At 42.6% G+C, this 17,769-nt stretch overlaps 1 long non-coding RNA gene across 1 annotated transcript; it reads left to right on the forward strand.

Annotated features, from left to right (window-relative positions):
• The first annotated feature begins 1,271 nt into the window (after positions 1-1,271).
• Positions 1,272-16,177, forward strand: LOC148112534 (uncharacterized). The gene is made up of 7 exons (XR_015729124.1): positions 1,272-1,324; positions 1,556-1,728; positions 3,468-3,533; positions 6,361-6,459; positions 10,546-10,644; positions 12,389-12,475; positions 13,042-16,177. It is a non-coding gene; the product is annotated as an uncharacterized LOC148112534 (long non-coding RNA).
• Positions 16,178-17,769: the final 1,592 nt, after the last annotated feature.

Genomic DNA, 17,769 nt, shown 5'->3' on the forward strand with positions numbered 1-17,769 from the left:
CCCAGTTTACAACCTTTCTTGCCTATTAAGTGAACTATTAAGTGAGCTATTAAGTGAACCCCTTTTGTGGTCTTCTGATAAGCAAAGTCGATTCACTTAACGACCGTTTCGTTAACAACGCGCCAATCCGCTTAACAACTGTGGTAGGAAAGGCTTTAAAATGGGGCAAAATTCACTTAACTTGTTTAGCGATAGAAATTTTGGGCTCAGTTGTGGCCGACTACTAGTCCTCGACTTACGATCACAGTTGAGCCCAGAATTTATGTTGCTAAGTGAAAAATTAGTTAAGTCAGTTTTGCCCGATTTTACAACTTTCCTTACCACATTTGTTAAGCTGTTAAGTTATCAACACTGATCAGGGGTGAAATGCTCCCGGTTCGGACCAGATCGCCTGATCCGATAGCGATGGAGGCAGGTGGTTCGGAGAACCGGTAGCAAAAATCCCTGCCCTCCCCCCCCACCATTGCCAAGCTGAGCCGCACAATCATCAGAGGCTTTTTTTTTTACTTTTAAAAGCATTTTTTCTACAACCTCTTCGGGCAAAAAATGCTTTTAAAAGTTAAAAAAAAAGCCTCTGATGATCGCGTGGCTCAGCTGGGATCGTCAAAGGCTTTTAAAAGAAAAAAAAACCCTTTTTTTCTTTTAAATGCCTCCGATGATCCCAGCTGAGTTGCCTTCACCTGGGATCGTCAGAGCCTTTTGAAAGCATTTTTTTACAACAGAGGTTGTAGAAAAAATGCTTTCAAAAGTTAAAAAAAAAAATTGGCCACGCCCACCCAGTCACATTACACCCCCCCCACCAAGCCACACCCACAGAACCGGTAGTAACAAATTTTAGATTTCACCACTGACACTGATGTACTCACTCCTTCATTTCCTCACCAAAAGCTTCCTGTTAACATTAATAATTATTGCTAATTAATTAATTAATTGTTAATTATTATTATGAATTACTAATTAACATTATTCATATTCAAGTTTCTAAAATTTTAATGGGTTATTTTAAGGGTAATGGGTTTTAATTTTTGAGAAGCCAATTCGATTTAATTCTGTTTTAAATTATTTTAAATTTTATATTGTATGTATTTTAATTTTGGCTGTTCACCACCCTGAGTCCTTCGGGAGAAGGGCGGTATTACAAATTTAAATAATAAATAAATAATAAAATAAATAAATAAAAAGCCAGAGAAGGAAACTAAAAGCTAAATGCTGAATGCTGATTGGGCACAGCAGCCAGCCAATTGGAGAGCAGCAGAAGCTGAATAACCTGCATCATAAAGACAGCCAACAGTGTTAACACCTTTGCAAGAAGATCACGCGGTAGGTAGGTAACGAGGGGGAGACAGAAAGGGGAAAAAATGAAAAACAGGAAGAGGAAAAAGGAGAGGGAGGAGGAGGAGAGGTCACACTATTTTAAATCAAAAATTAAGCATGAGAGGTTTTTTCTCCCCGTTTCTTTTATTTTCCTATTTATTTATTTATTTGTTAGTTTATTAATTTGTTTGTTTGTTCGTTTGTTTATCCCTTCTATTTCTAAACTGCTCCTCTCTCTCAGGTTGTTGCATTTTGGAGTGAGACTTTTTGGCCCGGCCACACCCATCATCTGCCTCCGAAGTAGTCCGGCAAGCCAAACCCCAAACCCAACAGAGGCAAGGACCGATCAGATGGAATGGGACGACTCACCACTGCCAGCCTGCCACGGAACCATTCAATTTAATTATTCCAAAGGTTTTTTAAAAATTATTCTAATTTTTGTCGTTTTGTCATTTCATTTGGTCCCTCCTTTGGCATCTTTTCCTTAGTGATTCTGTTCCACGGTTTCTTCGATATTAGCGTCACTCTCGTCCTGCGGCTAGTTGGCTGTGGTGAGTTGTCTTGTATCAAGTTGTCATAGATCCCAGATCAGAGGTGACCTGATTACCTCCAGGAAGCAGAACCACAGCTGGTCCTCACAATCAGTCAAAGACTTTCTGTATAAATATATGGAATAACAGAATAGCGGAGTTGGAAAGGATAATAATAAAATAAAAGAGTTGGCAAGAATGTTCCCCAACACATCTCCAACATGCTGGAAATGTAAGCTACACAAAGGAACCTACTACCATACATGGTGGACCTGCCCAAAGGCAAAACAATATTGGCGAATGATCAAAACACAAATAGAACAAATCACACAACATAGAATAGAAATGAAGCCAGAAACCTTCCTATTAGGCATTACATCTGGACAATATGAAAAGGAAATAAAATATCTAATAATCCACATAACAACAGCAGCACGTATAACTTTTGCACAAAATTGGAAGAGTAATGACATACCAAGTGAAGAGAGAGTAATTAGTAAAATCATGGAATGTGCAGAAATGGACAGACTCACAAAGGAACTTCAAGATAAAGAGGAACATGATTACTATTTAGTATGGGATAAGTGGTACACTTGGTTGGAAGATAGGAAAAGGAAAAAACAGGACTAGGAGGTAGCCAGTGGAACCCAAGATAGATATAGAAATACAAATTATTTAATGTAGGCCAACAGTGACTTAAAAAAGGTTAGACACGACGTAAAAGACCCAATTAGGGAGGAGTCAAATATACAAATGAGAATCATATAACAGACTACAGTTGAGATAACTTTGATAAGATTATACCTGACTTCTTTTTTTGTTTACATGTTTTGGATGTCTTGTTATTATTTGTTTTGTTTTGTTTGTATCTTTAAATAAACAAAATTTATAAATAAATAAATAAAAGAGTTGGAACTACTTTTTTTAAAGCTCCCAAAGGGGGAAAAAACTTACAGGCAGGCAGTAAGTACCGCCACCAGTAGCGATGGCGGCGGGCGAGTCGAACAACCGGTAGCAAAAATCCCTGCCCCACCCCCATGCCCAGCTAAGCCGCACGATCATCAGAGGCTTTTTTTTTTACTTTTAAAAACATTTTTTCTACAACCTCTTCGGCCAAAAAAAATCCTTTTAAAAGTAAAAAAAAAGCCTCTGATGAAAAAGCTTCAGCCGAAGAGGTTGTAGAAAAAAATGCTTTTAAAAGCCTCTGACGCTCCCAGCCGAGTTGCCTGATCGTCAGAGGCTTTTAAAAGCATTTTTTCTGCAACCTCTTAAGGTTGTAGGAAAAATGCTTTTAAAAGTAAAAAAAAAAAAAAGTTGGCCACGCCCACCCAGTCACATTACCCCACCACCACGAAGCCACGCCCACAGAACCAGTAGTAACCAATTTTACATTCCACCACTGCCTCGATGAAATGGAGTTCGACACCCCTGCTCTATACCGTTCCAGACAAATGGTTGACTGGTCTCTAAAATGTCCAGCATTGGAGTACCTGCAACTTCTGGTTGCAAGTCATTCAAGGTCCCAAGATCCGTGACAAGAGATTTAAATCGATTCTGAAACTATTTCCATTTCGGTGCCCGCTACAACGTCGCTTTCTTTTAATATTGTGTTTCCTTCTCTAGCCACAGAAATCAAGATGGTTTGTGACATGCACTGAAGAGAGAACATGCCCAGAGTACCATCAGAAGGTATTTTTTCTTGGCCTTACCTTTTACTCTTCCAAAGAATCCCTATGAGAAGGTCAGTTCCCCTGTACAGGTAGTCCTTGATTTACGACCACAATTGCTACCATAATTTCCACAGTGAAGCCAGGCAATTGTTTAGTAAGTCACACCCCCTTTTCTGAACATTTTTTTTTTTGGTAGTCGTTAAATGAATCGCGTGTTCGTTAAGCAAATCTGGCTTCCCCCTTGTCGGAAGCCGGATGGTTTCCAAATCGCAATCACATGACCCCTGCAAGTGTCAGAAATGCATGCCAGTTGCCAAGCAACGCAAATTTTGATCCCGTGTCTGTGATGGTCATAAGGGTGAGGACCGAGTTTATTCAAAATGAGACGTTTCGTTACTCCTCCAAGTAACTTCTTCAGTCAAAATGCAAAATTTTGCGTAGGCAAAGACTCGTTGGGATGTACTAACTCTTGCCATTCCGATTGCAGGAGGGGGTTTCTCCCCAAAATGAAAAGCAACATGTAAATGAGGGCTCAGTCTTCCAGGTCAAAAGTATCCAAATAGGTTAAATGATTTTATTATATTGTATTAATTTATATTTAATTCTTTTTTATTAGCTTTATTGGTTTAAATTAGGTTTTATATTCTGAAAGCCGCCTTGAGTCACCATATAAATTCAATAAATAAATACATACATACATACATACATACATACATACATACATACATAGTGCTTAAGTAAATAAATAAATAAATAGTGCTTAAATGTTGTATCCGAAATGGGTCCTAGCCTGGCCCCAAAGCAGTGGTGAAATCCTCCGCGGCTTGCCACTGGTTCGCTGCCCACGCATGCGTGGTGCACACCAAATCCATGTTGTGTGCATGCACAGTACATGCCAAACACGCTCTTTGCATGGAAAAAGGAGGCTTAAGAAGGTAAGTAGAACAGCATGGTGGGGGAACAGCTGTCCCGCGCGATGTAGATTTGCAAGAAAGCAGGATTTCTTGCTTTCTAGCGAATATAAATCATGTGGCACAACTGATTGTCGCAAATACCGGTTCGGACGAACTGGTAGCTTTTTCTTCTACCGGTTCGCCCAAACTGGTGCGAACCAGTAGCATTTCACCCCTACCTCAAAGTCAAATGCAAACCACCAGACACAAGAAATGGATTTTCCAGCTTCTTTTATTGCAGTGCTCCAGCAAAAGGCTCTCAGCAGCTAAAGGAGCCAAGACCTCGAACAATGTACAAGCACAAATTTTACACAGTTATGAATAAAGAAGTTAACACCCTAACAATCGCACATTGGTTCCCTGACACACGTTTCTTTCGACTGGATTCTTCTACTTTACCCCTCCTCCTTCACACATTGCATGTTTGTGTTAATAAGCTTTCTTATCAAAAGAGGTGTGTCTTTTCCTATTGTAATAAGCTGGAGGTTACCAAAATGTATGTATCTATGCGCCTTAGCTAGCATCCTTCTAGCACAGGATTGTCAAACTCAAGGCCCACAGACGGGATCCGGCCTGTGGCGTGTTTAGATCTGGCCCACGGGGCCGCCCTGGAAACAGTGAAGGAGTGGCCCGCAGTGCCTCTGTCAACAAAAGCTGAGCTCAGGAAGGCCACCTGTGGTCCTCCCAAGCTCTGTTTTTGCTGACAGATGGTTGCAGGAGGCTGTCACAGCCGAAAACAGAGCTCAGGAGTGCTGCACATGCTCCTCCCGAGCTCTGTTTTCACTGGCAGAAGGTTGCAGGAGGCGGTCGCATCCGAAAACGGAGCTCGGGAGCCCATTTTCTCCGGCAGAGTGCTCGGCTGACCCCTGACACAAGTGACGTTGAGCTGGCCATGCCCCCCGAGGTCAAACACAACCTCGATGTGGCCCTCAATGAAATCGAGTTTGACACCCCTGTTCCATCCTGTCCTTCTGGCTTGTGATTTTCTTGTTGCAAGCGTCCCACCATTTGTTAACACTCATCCCAGCTGCAACTTTCCGGGTTAGCAATTCTTTTAAGGAGCTTTCCTAATTCCAATCTGAGTCCTTCATAAACTGCCAAGGAATTTGGAATTTGCTGCATTGGCGCTCCAAACATTGCTCCCTACTTACTCAATGAAGCCTGCGATGGATGATAATAATAATAATAATAATAATAATAATAATAATAATAATAATAATAATAATAATAATAATAATAATAATAATAATAATAATAATAATAATTTTATTTCTATACCGCCCTTCTCCCGAAGGACTCAGGGCGGTGTACAGCCTATTTAAAAACACAAACAAACAACAATTTAAAATTTAAAATAATTAAATAAATTGGCTCAGATTTAAAACCTCAAAAAATTTAAATACCCCAATTTAAAACTATTTTGTTGATAGTCCGGCCTGGCGGAACAACAGGGTCTTCAACAGGATGCCCTGTGTGTAACCTAAGGCCACCCTAGAGCAGCGGTGAAATCTCCCCGGTTCGCCCAACCGGTAGCACCGGTGGCAGGAGGCTCTCCCCACCCGCCGGGACATCATTACGTCCCTTTTTTTTTTTACCATCTGTGCATGCTCCTGCGCGCTCCCGTTCCCGAACCAGTAGCGAAGGTAAGTGGATTTCACCGCTGCCCTAGAGCGAAGGACAGGTTGAACATCTCCTCCAGAGGCGAGCATTTCATGAAGGCTTCTTCTGTTTGGTTTGCCTGCCGAGAGTCTTGCCTGGATCAGTTTCAGATTGAGGGTCCCGCAGCAAGTGAAAATGCATCACAGCAATGGACAGTAAGATCCTTCCTGATGCTCCCAAATGGCTTTCTTTCTTTTTTTTAAAAAAATCAATGTTTGCTTTCCCTAACCACAGTCGTGAAAGCTCCAACCACCAGAAGCCAGCGATCCGTAGTCGTTGGTTTGGTAATGCTCTTCTGTCTGTTTCTGTGCACCTCTTGGATTGGCGCTCTGTGTAAGTTTTTTTCATTTGTTTCCTATGGATTTATCAGTTTAGAAGAAATTCCTCCCCATCCCCACCCCCCAAATCTCCAGAGGTGGCATTCAACCCAGTGGTGAAATGTAAAATTTGTTACTCCCGGTTCTGTGGGCGTGGCTTGGTGGTAGGGGTGGAGGTAATGTGACTGAGTGGGTGTGGCCAACTTTTTTTTTTTTTTTTTACTTTTAAAAGCATTTTTTCTACAACCTTAAGAGGTGGCAGGAAAAAATGTTTTTAAAAGCCTCTGACGATCAGGCAACCCAGCTGGGATCGCCAGAGGCTTTTAAAGACATTTTTTTTCCCTACAACCTCTTCGGCCGAAGAGGTTACAGAAAAAAATGCTTTTAAAAGCCTCTGATGATCCCAGCAGAGCTGCACAATCATCAGAGGCTTTTTTTTTTTTTTTTTTACTTTTAAAAGCATTTTTTTGGCCAAAGAAAAAATATAGAAAAAAATGCTCTTAAAAGTAAAAAAAAAAAAAAAAAAAGCGCCTCTGATGATCGCGCAGCTCAGCTGGGCATGTGGGGGGGGGGCAGGGATTTTTGCTACCGGTTCACCGAACCACCTGCCACCATCACTCCCAGATCAGGCAATCCGGTCCAAACCAGGAGCATTTCAACGCTGATCAGCCGGTTCGGACCGGTTCGAGCAAAGCAGTAGTGGAAATCACAGGTGAGTCTGTCCACCCGCCCCGGCTGTCCTATTTAGGCACGTTTTTGAGGCCAGGCGCATGTGCAAAAGGCGCGCACGCAAGCAAAGCACATGCATAGAAGGCCGGGTGCACGCGCGGAGGTGACTTAGGACCTTTTTTTTCCACACTCAACGACCGTTGCAGCGTCTCCTTGGTCAACGTGATCAAAATCCAGATGCTTGGCCACTGAACTCATGTTTACGACGGTGGGAACGTGCGATCCCCCTTTTGCGACCTTCTGAAAAGCAAAGTCAATGGGGAAACCAGGCTCCCTTAACCGCCGTGTTACTAGCTTAACCGTTGCAAGGGCTCACTTAACAACCGTGGCAAAAAAAGATCACAAAATGGGGCAAAACTCACTTAACAAAATGTCTCACTTAGCAATCTAAACTTTGGGCTCTATTATGGTCATAAATTGAGGACTAGCTGCGATTAGGTGGCAAAGGCCAAGACTGGATGTAAAGGCAACATCCTCGTTGATTTAATGACATGGAATGAGTGCAGTTGAGACTGGATCGGTAAGGTCAAAAGCAAACTGGAAGGGACTTCGGAGGTCTTCTAGTCCAACCCACTGCTCAAGGCAGGAGCCTTATACCATCCCAGTCAAATGATCCTCTAGTGCAATGTTTCTCAACCTTGGTAGCTTGAAGATGGGTGGACTTCAACTCCCAGAATCCCCCAGCCAGCACTGGCTGGGGGATTCTGGAAGTTGAAGTCCACCCATCTTCAAGCTACCAAGGTTGAGAAACACTGCTCTAGTGTATTTTTGAAAACCTCCAGGGAGGAGCACCCACAGCCCCAGGAGGCAAGCTCTCTGTTTATATATTTGTGGACTGACCTATCTGTTCTTTACTGGTGCTTCTTTGAGTTGGGAATTCTTCCTACCAAGTTCCTTTAATCCTATTGACCAAAGGAGAGCAAGCCTCACTCTCTTCTAGCACTGATGATGTTACCTAGTTTGTGTTCTGTCCCCGTCTCACACACGCACACAAACAGACAGCCGGGGTTTAAATAAACTGGCAGACAACCAATTCTTCTGATAAGAAGCTTGGCAGCAACCCAGTAGCTGCTTGCCAAGAACTTTACTCATTAAACAAAATACACACAGTCAAGAATAGTCCAGTTCGTAAAATAAATCCAAGGCCGATAATGTTGTTTCCAAAGATGCAATGTGACCTGATAGTAGTTAGTTTTGTCCGTCACAGAGTCTGAATGGCCACCTAACCCCTTTTATACCCTGTGGGGTGTGGTCCAGTGACTCAGCTTAATCTCTGGCATGCCTTTTCTTCTGTTGTGCGCGCTTATCTCTGCGACGCTGGCGTGGATCCAGCCAAGACTCATCTCCCTCATTACTGTCCACCTGTGGCTGTGTGGACGTGCTTGGCCCCGGCCCTATCTCTTGCCCTTCGGCGGACACCGAAGGCATTGCCAGAGAGGAGGGTCCTGGAGAGGGAGGCCTTGCCAACTCCTCTCCTTCACTCTCGGAGTCCTCTCCTGCCGATGACACAGGCTCAGGTAACGGAGCCACAACAGTTTGGTAATGAAACGTCTGCAAGAAAACCACGAGGCTCAGAGAGCACCAAGGACCCCACATTCCTCCTCCCCATCCCCCTCCTTTTCCTCCTCCTCCCCCCTCCCCCTCCTTTTCCTCTTCCTCTCCTGCACTCTTCAAACCCCTCCCCCACCACCACCTTTTTTCCCCCCCTAGCACTGATGAGGCTATCTAGTTTGGTCATGAAACGTCTGCAAGAAAACCACCAAGCTCAGAGAGCACCATTTCAACCCTGAGCTACAAATATTTCCCTCTAGAGGGCTGAGAATTACAAGCCTATTCAGCTTGCTTTGGGGTGGGGTGGGGTGGGGTAGGGGGGGGCATTGTGGGAGAATGATCAGAACTTCTTTCACTCCTTCAGATCCAGCTTATGCAAAGCGACAAGATACGATCATCTCTATGTCCTAATTATTTTCTCTTCCTCTGCACCTTACTTCCAGGAGCATTTAATCCATCAGAATAGAGTTGGAAGGGACCTTGGAGGCCTTCTAGTCCATCCCCCTGATCAAAAGCAGGAGACTCGCTATCATTTCAGACAAGTGGCTGTCCAGTTTCTTCTTAAAAACCCCCAGTGATGAAACTCCCACAACATGGTTGGATTTCTTGTGTTTAGCAGCATGTTTTTAGCTCCAACATTGTTCAACGGTGTTTCAAATAGGCTCTCCCTTTCGTTGTCATCTACCTTATTTCACCTTTTCAATGCCGTAACCCTGAACCGCATAGGTTGGCGGCAGCAAATGGAATTAAAAGTCCCACATCTCTGTTAAGGGTAGGATTGGGGCCAGGAAACCATCAAATTCTCTCACACGCTTTGAGTGAGTTGTGACCAGGGGTGAAATGCTACCGGTTCGGACCGGATCGCCCGATCCAGTAGCGATGGAGGCAGGTGGTTCGGAGAACCGGTAGCAAAAATCTCTGCCCCCCCCCATTGCCCAGCTGAGCCACGCAATCATCAGAGGCTTTTTTTTAATTATTTTTAAACGCATTTTTTCTACAACCTCTTTGGCCGAAAAAATGCTTTTAAAAGTAAAAAAAAAAAAGAAAGCCTCTACTGATCAGGCAAGTCAGCTGGGATCGTTAGAGGCTTTAAAAGCATTTTTTTTACAACGTCTTCAGCCGAAGAGGTTGTAGAAAAAATGCTTTTAAAAGTTAAAAAAAATTGGCCACGCCCACTCAGTCATATTACCACCCCCCACACTAAGCCACGCCCACAGAACCGGTAGTAACAAATTTTACATTTCACTACTGGTTGTGACGCCTCGTTGGTTGCATCCTGAAGCCTAGTAGGCCTTCATAAGGACATGGTTGTGTCAATAAAAAAAACGGCCACGACTTACGGCCACAATTGAGCCCAAACTTTCTGTGGTTAGAAGTGAGACATTTGTTAAATGAGTTTTACCACCTCTCTTGCCACCGTTGTTAAGTGGATCACTGTAGTTGATAAGTGAGTAACACGGTTGTTAAGTGGATCTGGCTTCCCCATCGATTTTGCTCGTCAGAAGGTCACAAAAGGGGATGACGTGACCCCGGGACACTGCGACCGTCATAAATCTGACCCAGTTGCCGAATGTCTGAAGTTGGATGACATGAGCCCGGGGGATGCTGCATATGTCATAACTGTCAAAAACGGCCGTAAGTCCCATTTTTCAGTACCATTGTAACTGTGAACGGTCACTAAACAAAGAGTTGTAAGTCAAGCACTTACCTGTATTAGGGAAGAAACCTTTAAAAGAGGTGTCCAAAGTACCGTATATTTTCTTTGGGAACTTAGCAAGATTCTGTCAGTCAAAGCCCACATGATAATAAATCTCCATTGCAGGTTTGATGGAAAAGCAAAAACATGGCACGCTTCGGAAAGCAGTTGCGAGTATTAGGAGATATATGGTATCCATGGATGAAAATTATGACTTGCTTAACGGTCAGTAAAGAGTTGCATTCTGAATGGGTAAAATTTCCACGTGGATTATGGCAGAATGGAAGAATGGCTAGGGCAGGGGTCTGCAACCTTAAGCACTCAAAGAGCCATTCGGACCCGTTCCCCACAGAAAAGAAAACACCGGGAGCCACAAAACCTGGGTGGGCATGGCCAACTCGATGTCACTCATTTCTACCAGTCACATGACCCACCTCTAGCCACGCCTACCCAGCCGGTCATTAGGGCAGGGAACCAGTTGTTAAAAAAGCACCGGGAATCATAAAACCCTTTTGACATCTCTCCCTCCCTCCCTCCCTCCCCCCCTCTCCTTCTCTCTCTGTATCTCTCTGTCTCTGCCGTGGCCGCTTCTCCATCTCCCGCCTTCACCCTTACCTTCTCAGGCCAGGCGAGGAGTGACTGGGAGGGGAGGGGAAGGCGAGGGGCGGGGCCAGCCAGTGGTGGGATCGCCCAACAGGGAGCCACAGCAGAGGGCCCAAAAAGCCACATGTGGCTCCGGAGCCACAGCTGCAGCCTAATCTCACCTGTGGTCACATGAACAAAATTTGGACACTGGCAGCCAGCCAGCTTGCACTTGCAACCGGTTGCAGCATCCCACAGTCACGTGGTTGCCTCTGCTCCCAAGAAGCTTCTTCAGCTCTGACTGGGTGGTGGGGAACGGAATGGATTGATACTCCTTGCAGACAGAGCTGGTCATTTGCATCCTTTTTAGAGAGACCCTGAGGCCACTTGGAGGTCCGTCTGTCTCCTCAGGGTCAGCTGAGTAGAGCAAACGGGTATGGAAATGGGGGAGGGATACGACATCGTCTCTCTCCAGCCTACAACACAGTTCCTTTCAGCAGTTCCAAGAAGGCTCCACACCCATTTGCACCACTCAGGTGGCCCAGAAGGCTGAGTCAAGCTTGAGCAGGTCAGGATCGAACTGCCTGCAGTACTGCATTCTAACCACTGCTCCACCACAGCGAATGAATAGGAACAGGAACAGGAACAGGAACAGGAACAGGAACAGGAACAGGAACAGGAATAGGAATAGGAATAGGAATAGGAATATTACAACCCTCTCTAAGCGGTTTAGAGAGTCCGCATCTTGCCCCCAACAATCTGGGTGTCAGGTTTCGATGTCGTCTCAGATAAAATAAATTGCATTTCCAAACACATAGTCTTTGAAGAAATCTTTCATTTTATTAAGCACGACAACCTGTCCCCGATTGTGGTGTAGCCAACTCTGACTTCCTGACCCCAAACCTTCCCTTTCCATTCCCCAATTCTCTGCATCTCATTGGCCCTCTTCCAAATCACTCTCCCCATATCTATTACTTCAGCTCCCAGGAATGTCCCCCCTCCCATCTCATCTCCTAGGGGATATTATCTTCAGGGAAAATAAGTAGGTGAGAAGTCAAGCGTCCTCTTGCCAGCTGCCCCCTCTTCTCCTCCTTATGTCAGCATTAGAGTAAATGCAGGTTGAAGTGCTGACACTGGGTCCTCAAATGACCCGGGGACATTGCAACCGTCATAAATATGAACCAGCCGTCAAGCATCCAAATGTAAATCACTTGATGATAGGGATGCTGCAACGGTAATAAGCGTGAAAAAATGAAACTTTTTTTCAGTGCCGTAACTTCAAACTGTTCACTTTTCTTTGATTCTTTGTATTTTATGCTCGGATAAACTAATACAAATTCTGATCAGTTAAGATCTGAAGTGGCGCTCTTGCTACTTCACATTGCAGATACTGAGTTGATCCTGGAAGTTGAGAAGTTGGCCCTACCTTTGATGGCGCTGTCGATAAAGCTTCAAGAACTTGAAGATGCAATTGGTAACTTTGTGTGCTGCCCCCTCCCCTCCCCTGTCCTACGGGTGTTTATTCAAACCCCCCCATCCCAAAAGGTCCTCGGAAAGCATCCCCGTTGCGCAGGTTCAGATTCCGAGCTCAGCACGGTCATAAATATGAGTTAGTTGCCAAGCCTTTGACTTTTGACCATAGGGGATGTTGCCATGGTCGTAAGTCTGAAAAACAGCTCTAAGTCACTTTTTTCAGTGTCGTTGTAATTTTGAACGGTCACTAAGCAAACCGTTGTAAGTTGAGGACTACTGTACTAGGCTCTTCTAATGAAAATCTAGGAAGCCATGAACCTTCCACTCCAAAATGTTTATGAGAAAATGTATGAAATATATGATCCAGAATTGCAAATTACTTCAATCCCTGAAAAAAAGCTTTGTTACATCCTACATCCATTTCTTCTTAAAAATAACATGTTTCAATAAATGATATTGAAGCTAGGTTCAATATTAACCTAGCTGTGCTTCTTTTAAATTTTGGTGGTTTTTTTTTTTTCTTCCCCCTTTTCCCTCCCCACATCAAAATCATGACCGGGTTCAAAGAGGACCTCCAAGGCAAACTAGCCACCGACTGGATAATCTATAGAGGTAAAATGTATTATTTTGGTGACCAGATGCTTCAGCAGGACGAATGGGTAAAACTCTGTGCTACCCTCAAAGCTGAAATTGTGTCCATTCAAGATAGGGATGAGCAAGTAAGTGCACTATTTTCCTCCCTCTCTTTCCTGATGGAACTGAGTTTGATGGCTGTATCCTTCAGCTTTTGGTCTATCCCCATTGTCAGCCTCAGCAGTGGGTTTCACATTAAGTTACTACTGGTTCGCCACCCGCACGCAACTGACTTCAATGTATGCACCTGGCCTCAAAAACGTGTCTAAATAGGATGGCATAGAGCCGAGATGGGCCGAGAGTTGGAATTACACCGAGGGGCATGGCTAGCGTCGCAGCAAAATGCCGGATCTTTTGGGGCTCCCAAGGGACCGTCGATATCCTAGCTGTTAAGTGGTCCTTTTGGACCTGAGTTGTCTTGTAGGGACAACGAGCAAGGGGAGCACACTCTGTGGATCTCAGGGAACTCACAAACTCCCTGACAGAGCCAGAGAAGCTCCCTAAACAGACGGCTGGGAAGGCAACCATTGCAAGTTGCTACGAAGCTGCGGCAGCCACTGCAGAGCGCAGAAGCGAAAGGAAGGTGTGACTTGGGTGACATATTTTGAAAAATGTTTACTACCTTTTAAAACTGGATTAAAGAAGAACCTCCTTGGTGCAGCAGAGGAGAGTGTGACCTCAAAGGAGGAGATAGAATTGGGTTTTTTACCTATTCCATCCCCAGAAGAATGGTGGCAAGGAAGGCGGGTGGAGCCAAGAAAATAAAGGAATAAGAGAAAAATTGGCTTATAAAGATTGGGCTGAAGAGTAAAGTCTGAATCCAGACTGGATACTTCAATATTTAAATTGGGGATTATTGACTAAAGAATACATGATTGTATGAACTTTTAACTTGCTGTGATGGTACTGTAAAGAGAGGAAGAAGGAGAGAGAAATAAAGCAACAGTGCCACCTACAGGCAAAGGTTAAAACTGGAGGACATATTAACAAAGATGAAATGTAACCTTGGGAGTTACGAACGCTTGTGAACTAAATTGATAAGCAGTTGTTTTGACCAAACAATTCAAGATATAGAGTGACACACTGGAGACTTTGTTTTTTTCTCTTTAAGAACAGTGTAGCTCTTGGAATCTAAAAGACAAAAGACAAAACGACAGAGATAGACTAAGGAAATCTACACTGGCATTTTGGAATAAGGCTTCTTTCTTCCTTTTCTCTCTCTCTCTCTCTCTCTCTCTCTCTCTCTCTCTTTCTTTCTTTCTTTCTTTCTTTCTTTCTTTTTGTCGTTGTTCCTGTGGTTGACATTGGTTGTTTTTTTCTTGAGCTTCTTTTTGTTTTTCATTTTTGTTTTGGGTTGAATTGTGAACTTGCTTACTGGAATATATACACTAGATAGCGATATTTTTTGGGCTTGGTGGGCCGATTTGGATTACAAAATTTTATTCTACAAACCCCTCTTCCAGAGGTCATTTGGATTACAGTTAGAAGAACCTGAAGTAAAGAAGTAGGAAAAATTCTGAGAAGGACATCAGAGATTGGGTTTTGGACTTGAATTAGAATTGGATTATTCTTTTTTCCCTTTTCTCTCTCTTTTCTTTCTTTTTTTTTTCTCTTCTCCTCCCTGTATTCTTGCTGGAGGACCTATATTGGATTATAAATTGAATTTGAACTATATTTTTACACTTGGTGGATTACAAGATATAAGGCACTACAAAATGAAGAAAACACAATCAGCGCCGGCTTCAACAAGCTTGCCTGCAACCTCTACCCCTGGAGGTCAGAGAACATTGGAGGCAATTGTAGTTTTCAATTAAAATTGAAAACTATGATACAAGAGCTTCACGAGGACTTGAAGGAAAGAATAGGCAAGATAAACAAGAGAATGTAGAAAGTAAAAGGCAAATTAGAAAATGTTCAAGATCATGAACAAAGTGTACAAAAAGTAGAAGAAAAAGCTGAAGCAACAGAAAAAAGAGTGGGAGAGCTGGATTATAGATTAACAGCGGCAGAAATAAAGCAATTATTTCTTTACAAATGGACAGGGTGGATTATTACTTGAGATTCCAGAACACGGAAGAAGAGAAAGGAGAAAATTTAGCAGAGATAATGGCTGATTTGCTGGCAGAAGTGATGGAGGAAAATAAGGAAAAAATCTTGAATGAGATTGATGAGATATTTAGAGTGCATACTAGGTATGCAATGAGAAATAAGTTACCTAGAGAGGTACGTGATAGATTCACCAAGAAAGCAATAAAAAAAATGAGATTCTATAGAACACAAGAGACAACCCGATTAAGTATAAAGGTAGAGAAATAGTAGTGTTAAAACAAATCCCAAGAAGAGTTAGAGTTTTAAGAAGAGAATATCAACTTTTTATATAGTGTTTGATCAAAAAAAGGAGTGAGTTTTAAATGGTTGTACCAGAGGGAGTGCTGGTGACTTGGCAGGAGTAAAGACATAGGCTAGACTCAGTAGAGAAAGCAGAACAATTTTATGACAAATATCTGGGACCACAAGAAGAAGAGAGCTTAAGAGAGGAGAGAGAGATTAAACGCCGGGAAGAATTTGTGGAAGAGAGGGACAAACAACAGAAAAAGATGCAAGAGACAAGGAGGAAATAGCGATAAGAGGAGCAAGGGTGAAAGAACCAAGGGAGACAAAAATGACTAGAGCAGCAAATCCAATATATATAAGTAAAATTATGGAAAAAGAAATAAAGTTAATGTCAATTAACATAAATGGATTGAATTCGGCAATAAAAAGGAAAAGAGTTTTTAACAAATTAGAGAGACTAAAACAGGACATAATTTGCTTAAAAGAAGTCCACATTAGAAAACAGCATGGAAATACCCAAAAATGGAGAAATTATACACCTTGCTTACAGAACAAAGTAAGAGAGGTGTAGCACTATATATAAAAGAGACAATTAAGGCTAAACAAATATTTTCGGATGAGGAAGGAAGAATTTTGATGGTGGAGATAACATTGAATAACAAACAAATATTGTTAGTGGTGATATATGCACCAAATGAGAACCAAGGAGATTACTATAGTAAATTGGATACAAAAATAATAGAATTGGAATATGAGAATATATGTATTGTAAGTGACTTCAATGAAATTGTGGATGCAGAATTGGACTATAAAAAAAGAAACAAAAAAGCTAGGAAGACACTTCCAGAAATCTTTTTTAAAATGGTGGAAGAATTAAGTATGCAAGATACCTAATGGCAAGAGATACATCCGGACAAAAATCAATACATATTTTATTCTAATAGACATATGTCTTAGTCTAGAATAGACATGATGTGGATATCAACTGAGCTATTACCCAATATTCAAGAAATAAGTATAGAAGCAAGCACATGGGCGGATCATAATCCGATGAAAATTATATGGAGAGGACAAAAAAAAAGTTAAGATGGACAATGAACCAAACAATTTTAAAAGAAAAAGTATTTATACAAATTATGGAAAGAGAGTTGGCTTTCTTCTTCAAAGAGAATAGAAAAGAAGAAACATCATTACAAAATGTATGGCATACAGCAAAAGCATATATTAGAGGGCTGGCAGTAACATATGTGGGAAAGAGGAATAAAAAGAAAAGACAAACTCAAAAGCAATTAGAATATAAGAAGCTAGAGATGGACCGACAAAAAGACCCATTAAAAAAGAACATAAAAAAATCAAATGGACTTGAAAAAACACAAACTAAGCTTAATAGAAAAAGAAGACTTTGCACAAAAGATTAAAAGTGCTAAACAAAACTTTTCTGAAAATGCAAATAAACCGGGAAGATGGTTGGCATATAGACTGAGAAAAGAGCACTTTTTAAAAATGTTCTATACGTATGTGTATTTTATTATGTATTTCTGTCTTGTTTGATATAATTCTTGATAAAATTATTGGGGGGGGGGAACAGGTTACACTCAAGCTCCTCCTTGGTTCCTCCTAACTGCTGCATTGCTTCAGGGACTTGACATATTTCACCCTTTTCTAAGTATACCCTATGGATTGTATTTCTGCGTCTACATATCCTTCCATAGATGCATCTGCGCAGGCTCTGATTTTAAAAGTGTTCCAGGTGAGAATTTGTGGTTTCATTTTTTCCAGTGGTTTCTAGGAACATCAGTTGCCTCCAGATCTGGTCACTTCTGGATTGGATACGAGTATCATGTCCAGGACAGTAAATTTGTTTGGCATAACACTGAAGTCCCAGCCTCTCCTACGTAAGTGTATCGTTTAAGTTTGTCTATAACTTGGAATGGCTTCACATCTGGAGGAGAAGGCAGATGATGCAATGTATGGGGTCCATAGTGCTCCCTGAGCTTGCTGGTTTTCTTGCAGATGTTTCATGACCCAACTAGGTAACATCCAGCGGTGAAATCCAGCAGGTACTGACAGGTTCTGGAGAACTGGTAGCGGAAATTTTGAGTAGTTCAGAGAACCGGCAAATACCATCTCTGGCTGGCCCCAGAATGGGGTGGGAATGGAGATTTTGCAGTATCCTTCCCCCAGGAATGGGGAGGGAATGGGGATTTTGCAGTATCCTTCCCCTGCCATGCCCACCAAGCCACGCCCACCAAGCCACACCCTCCAAGCCATGCCCACAGAACTGGTAGTTAAAAAAAATTGAATTTCACCGCTGGTAACATCATCAGT

This window comes from Pantherophis guttatus, chromosome 8 (assembly GCF_059756535.1).
Source record: "Pantherophis guttatus breed Tessera chromosome 8, ASM5975653v1, whole genome shotgun sequence".
Lineage (NCBI taxonomy): Eukaryota > Metazoa > Chordata > Lepidosauria > Squamata > Colubridae > Pantherophis > Pantherophis guttatus.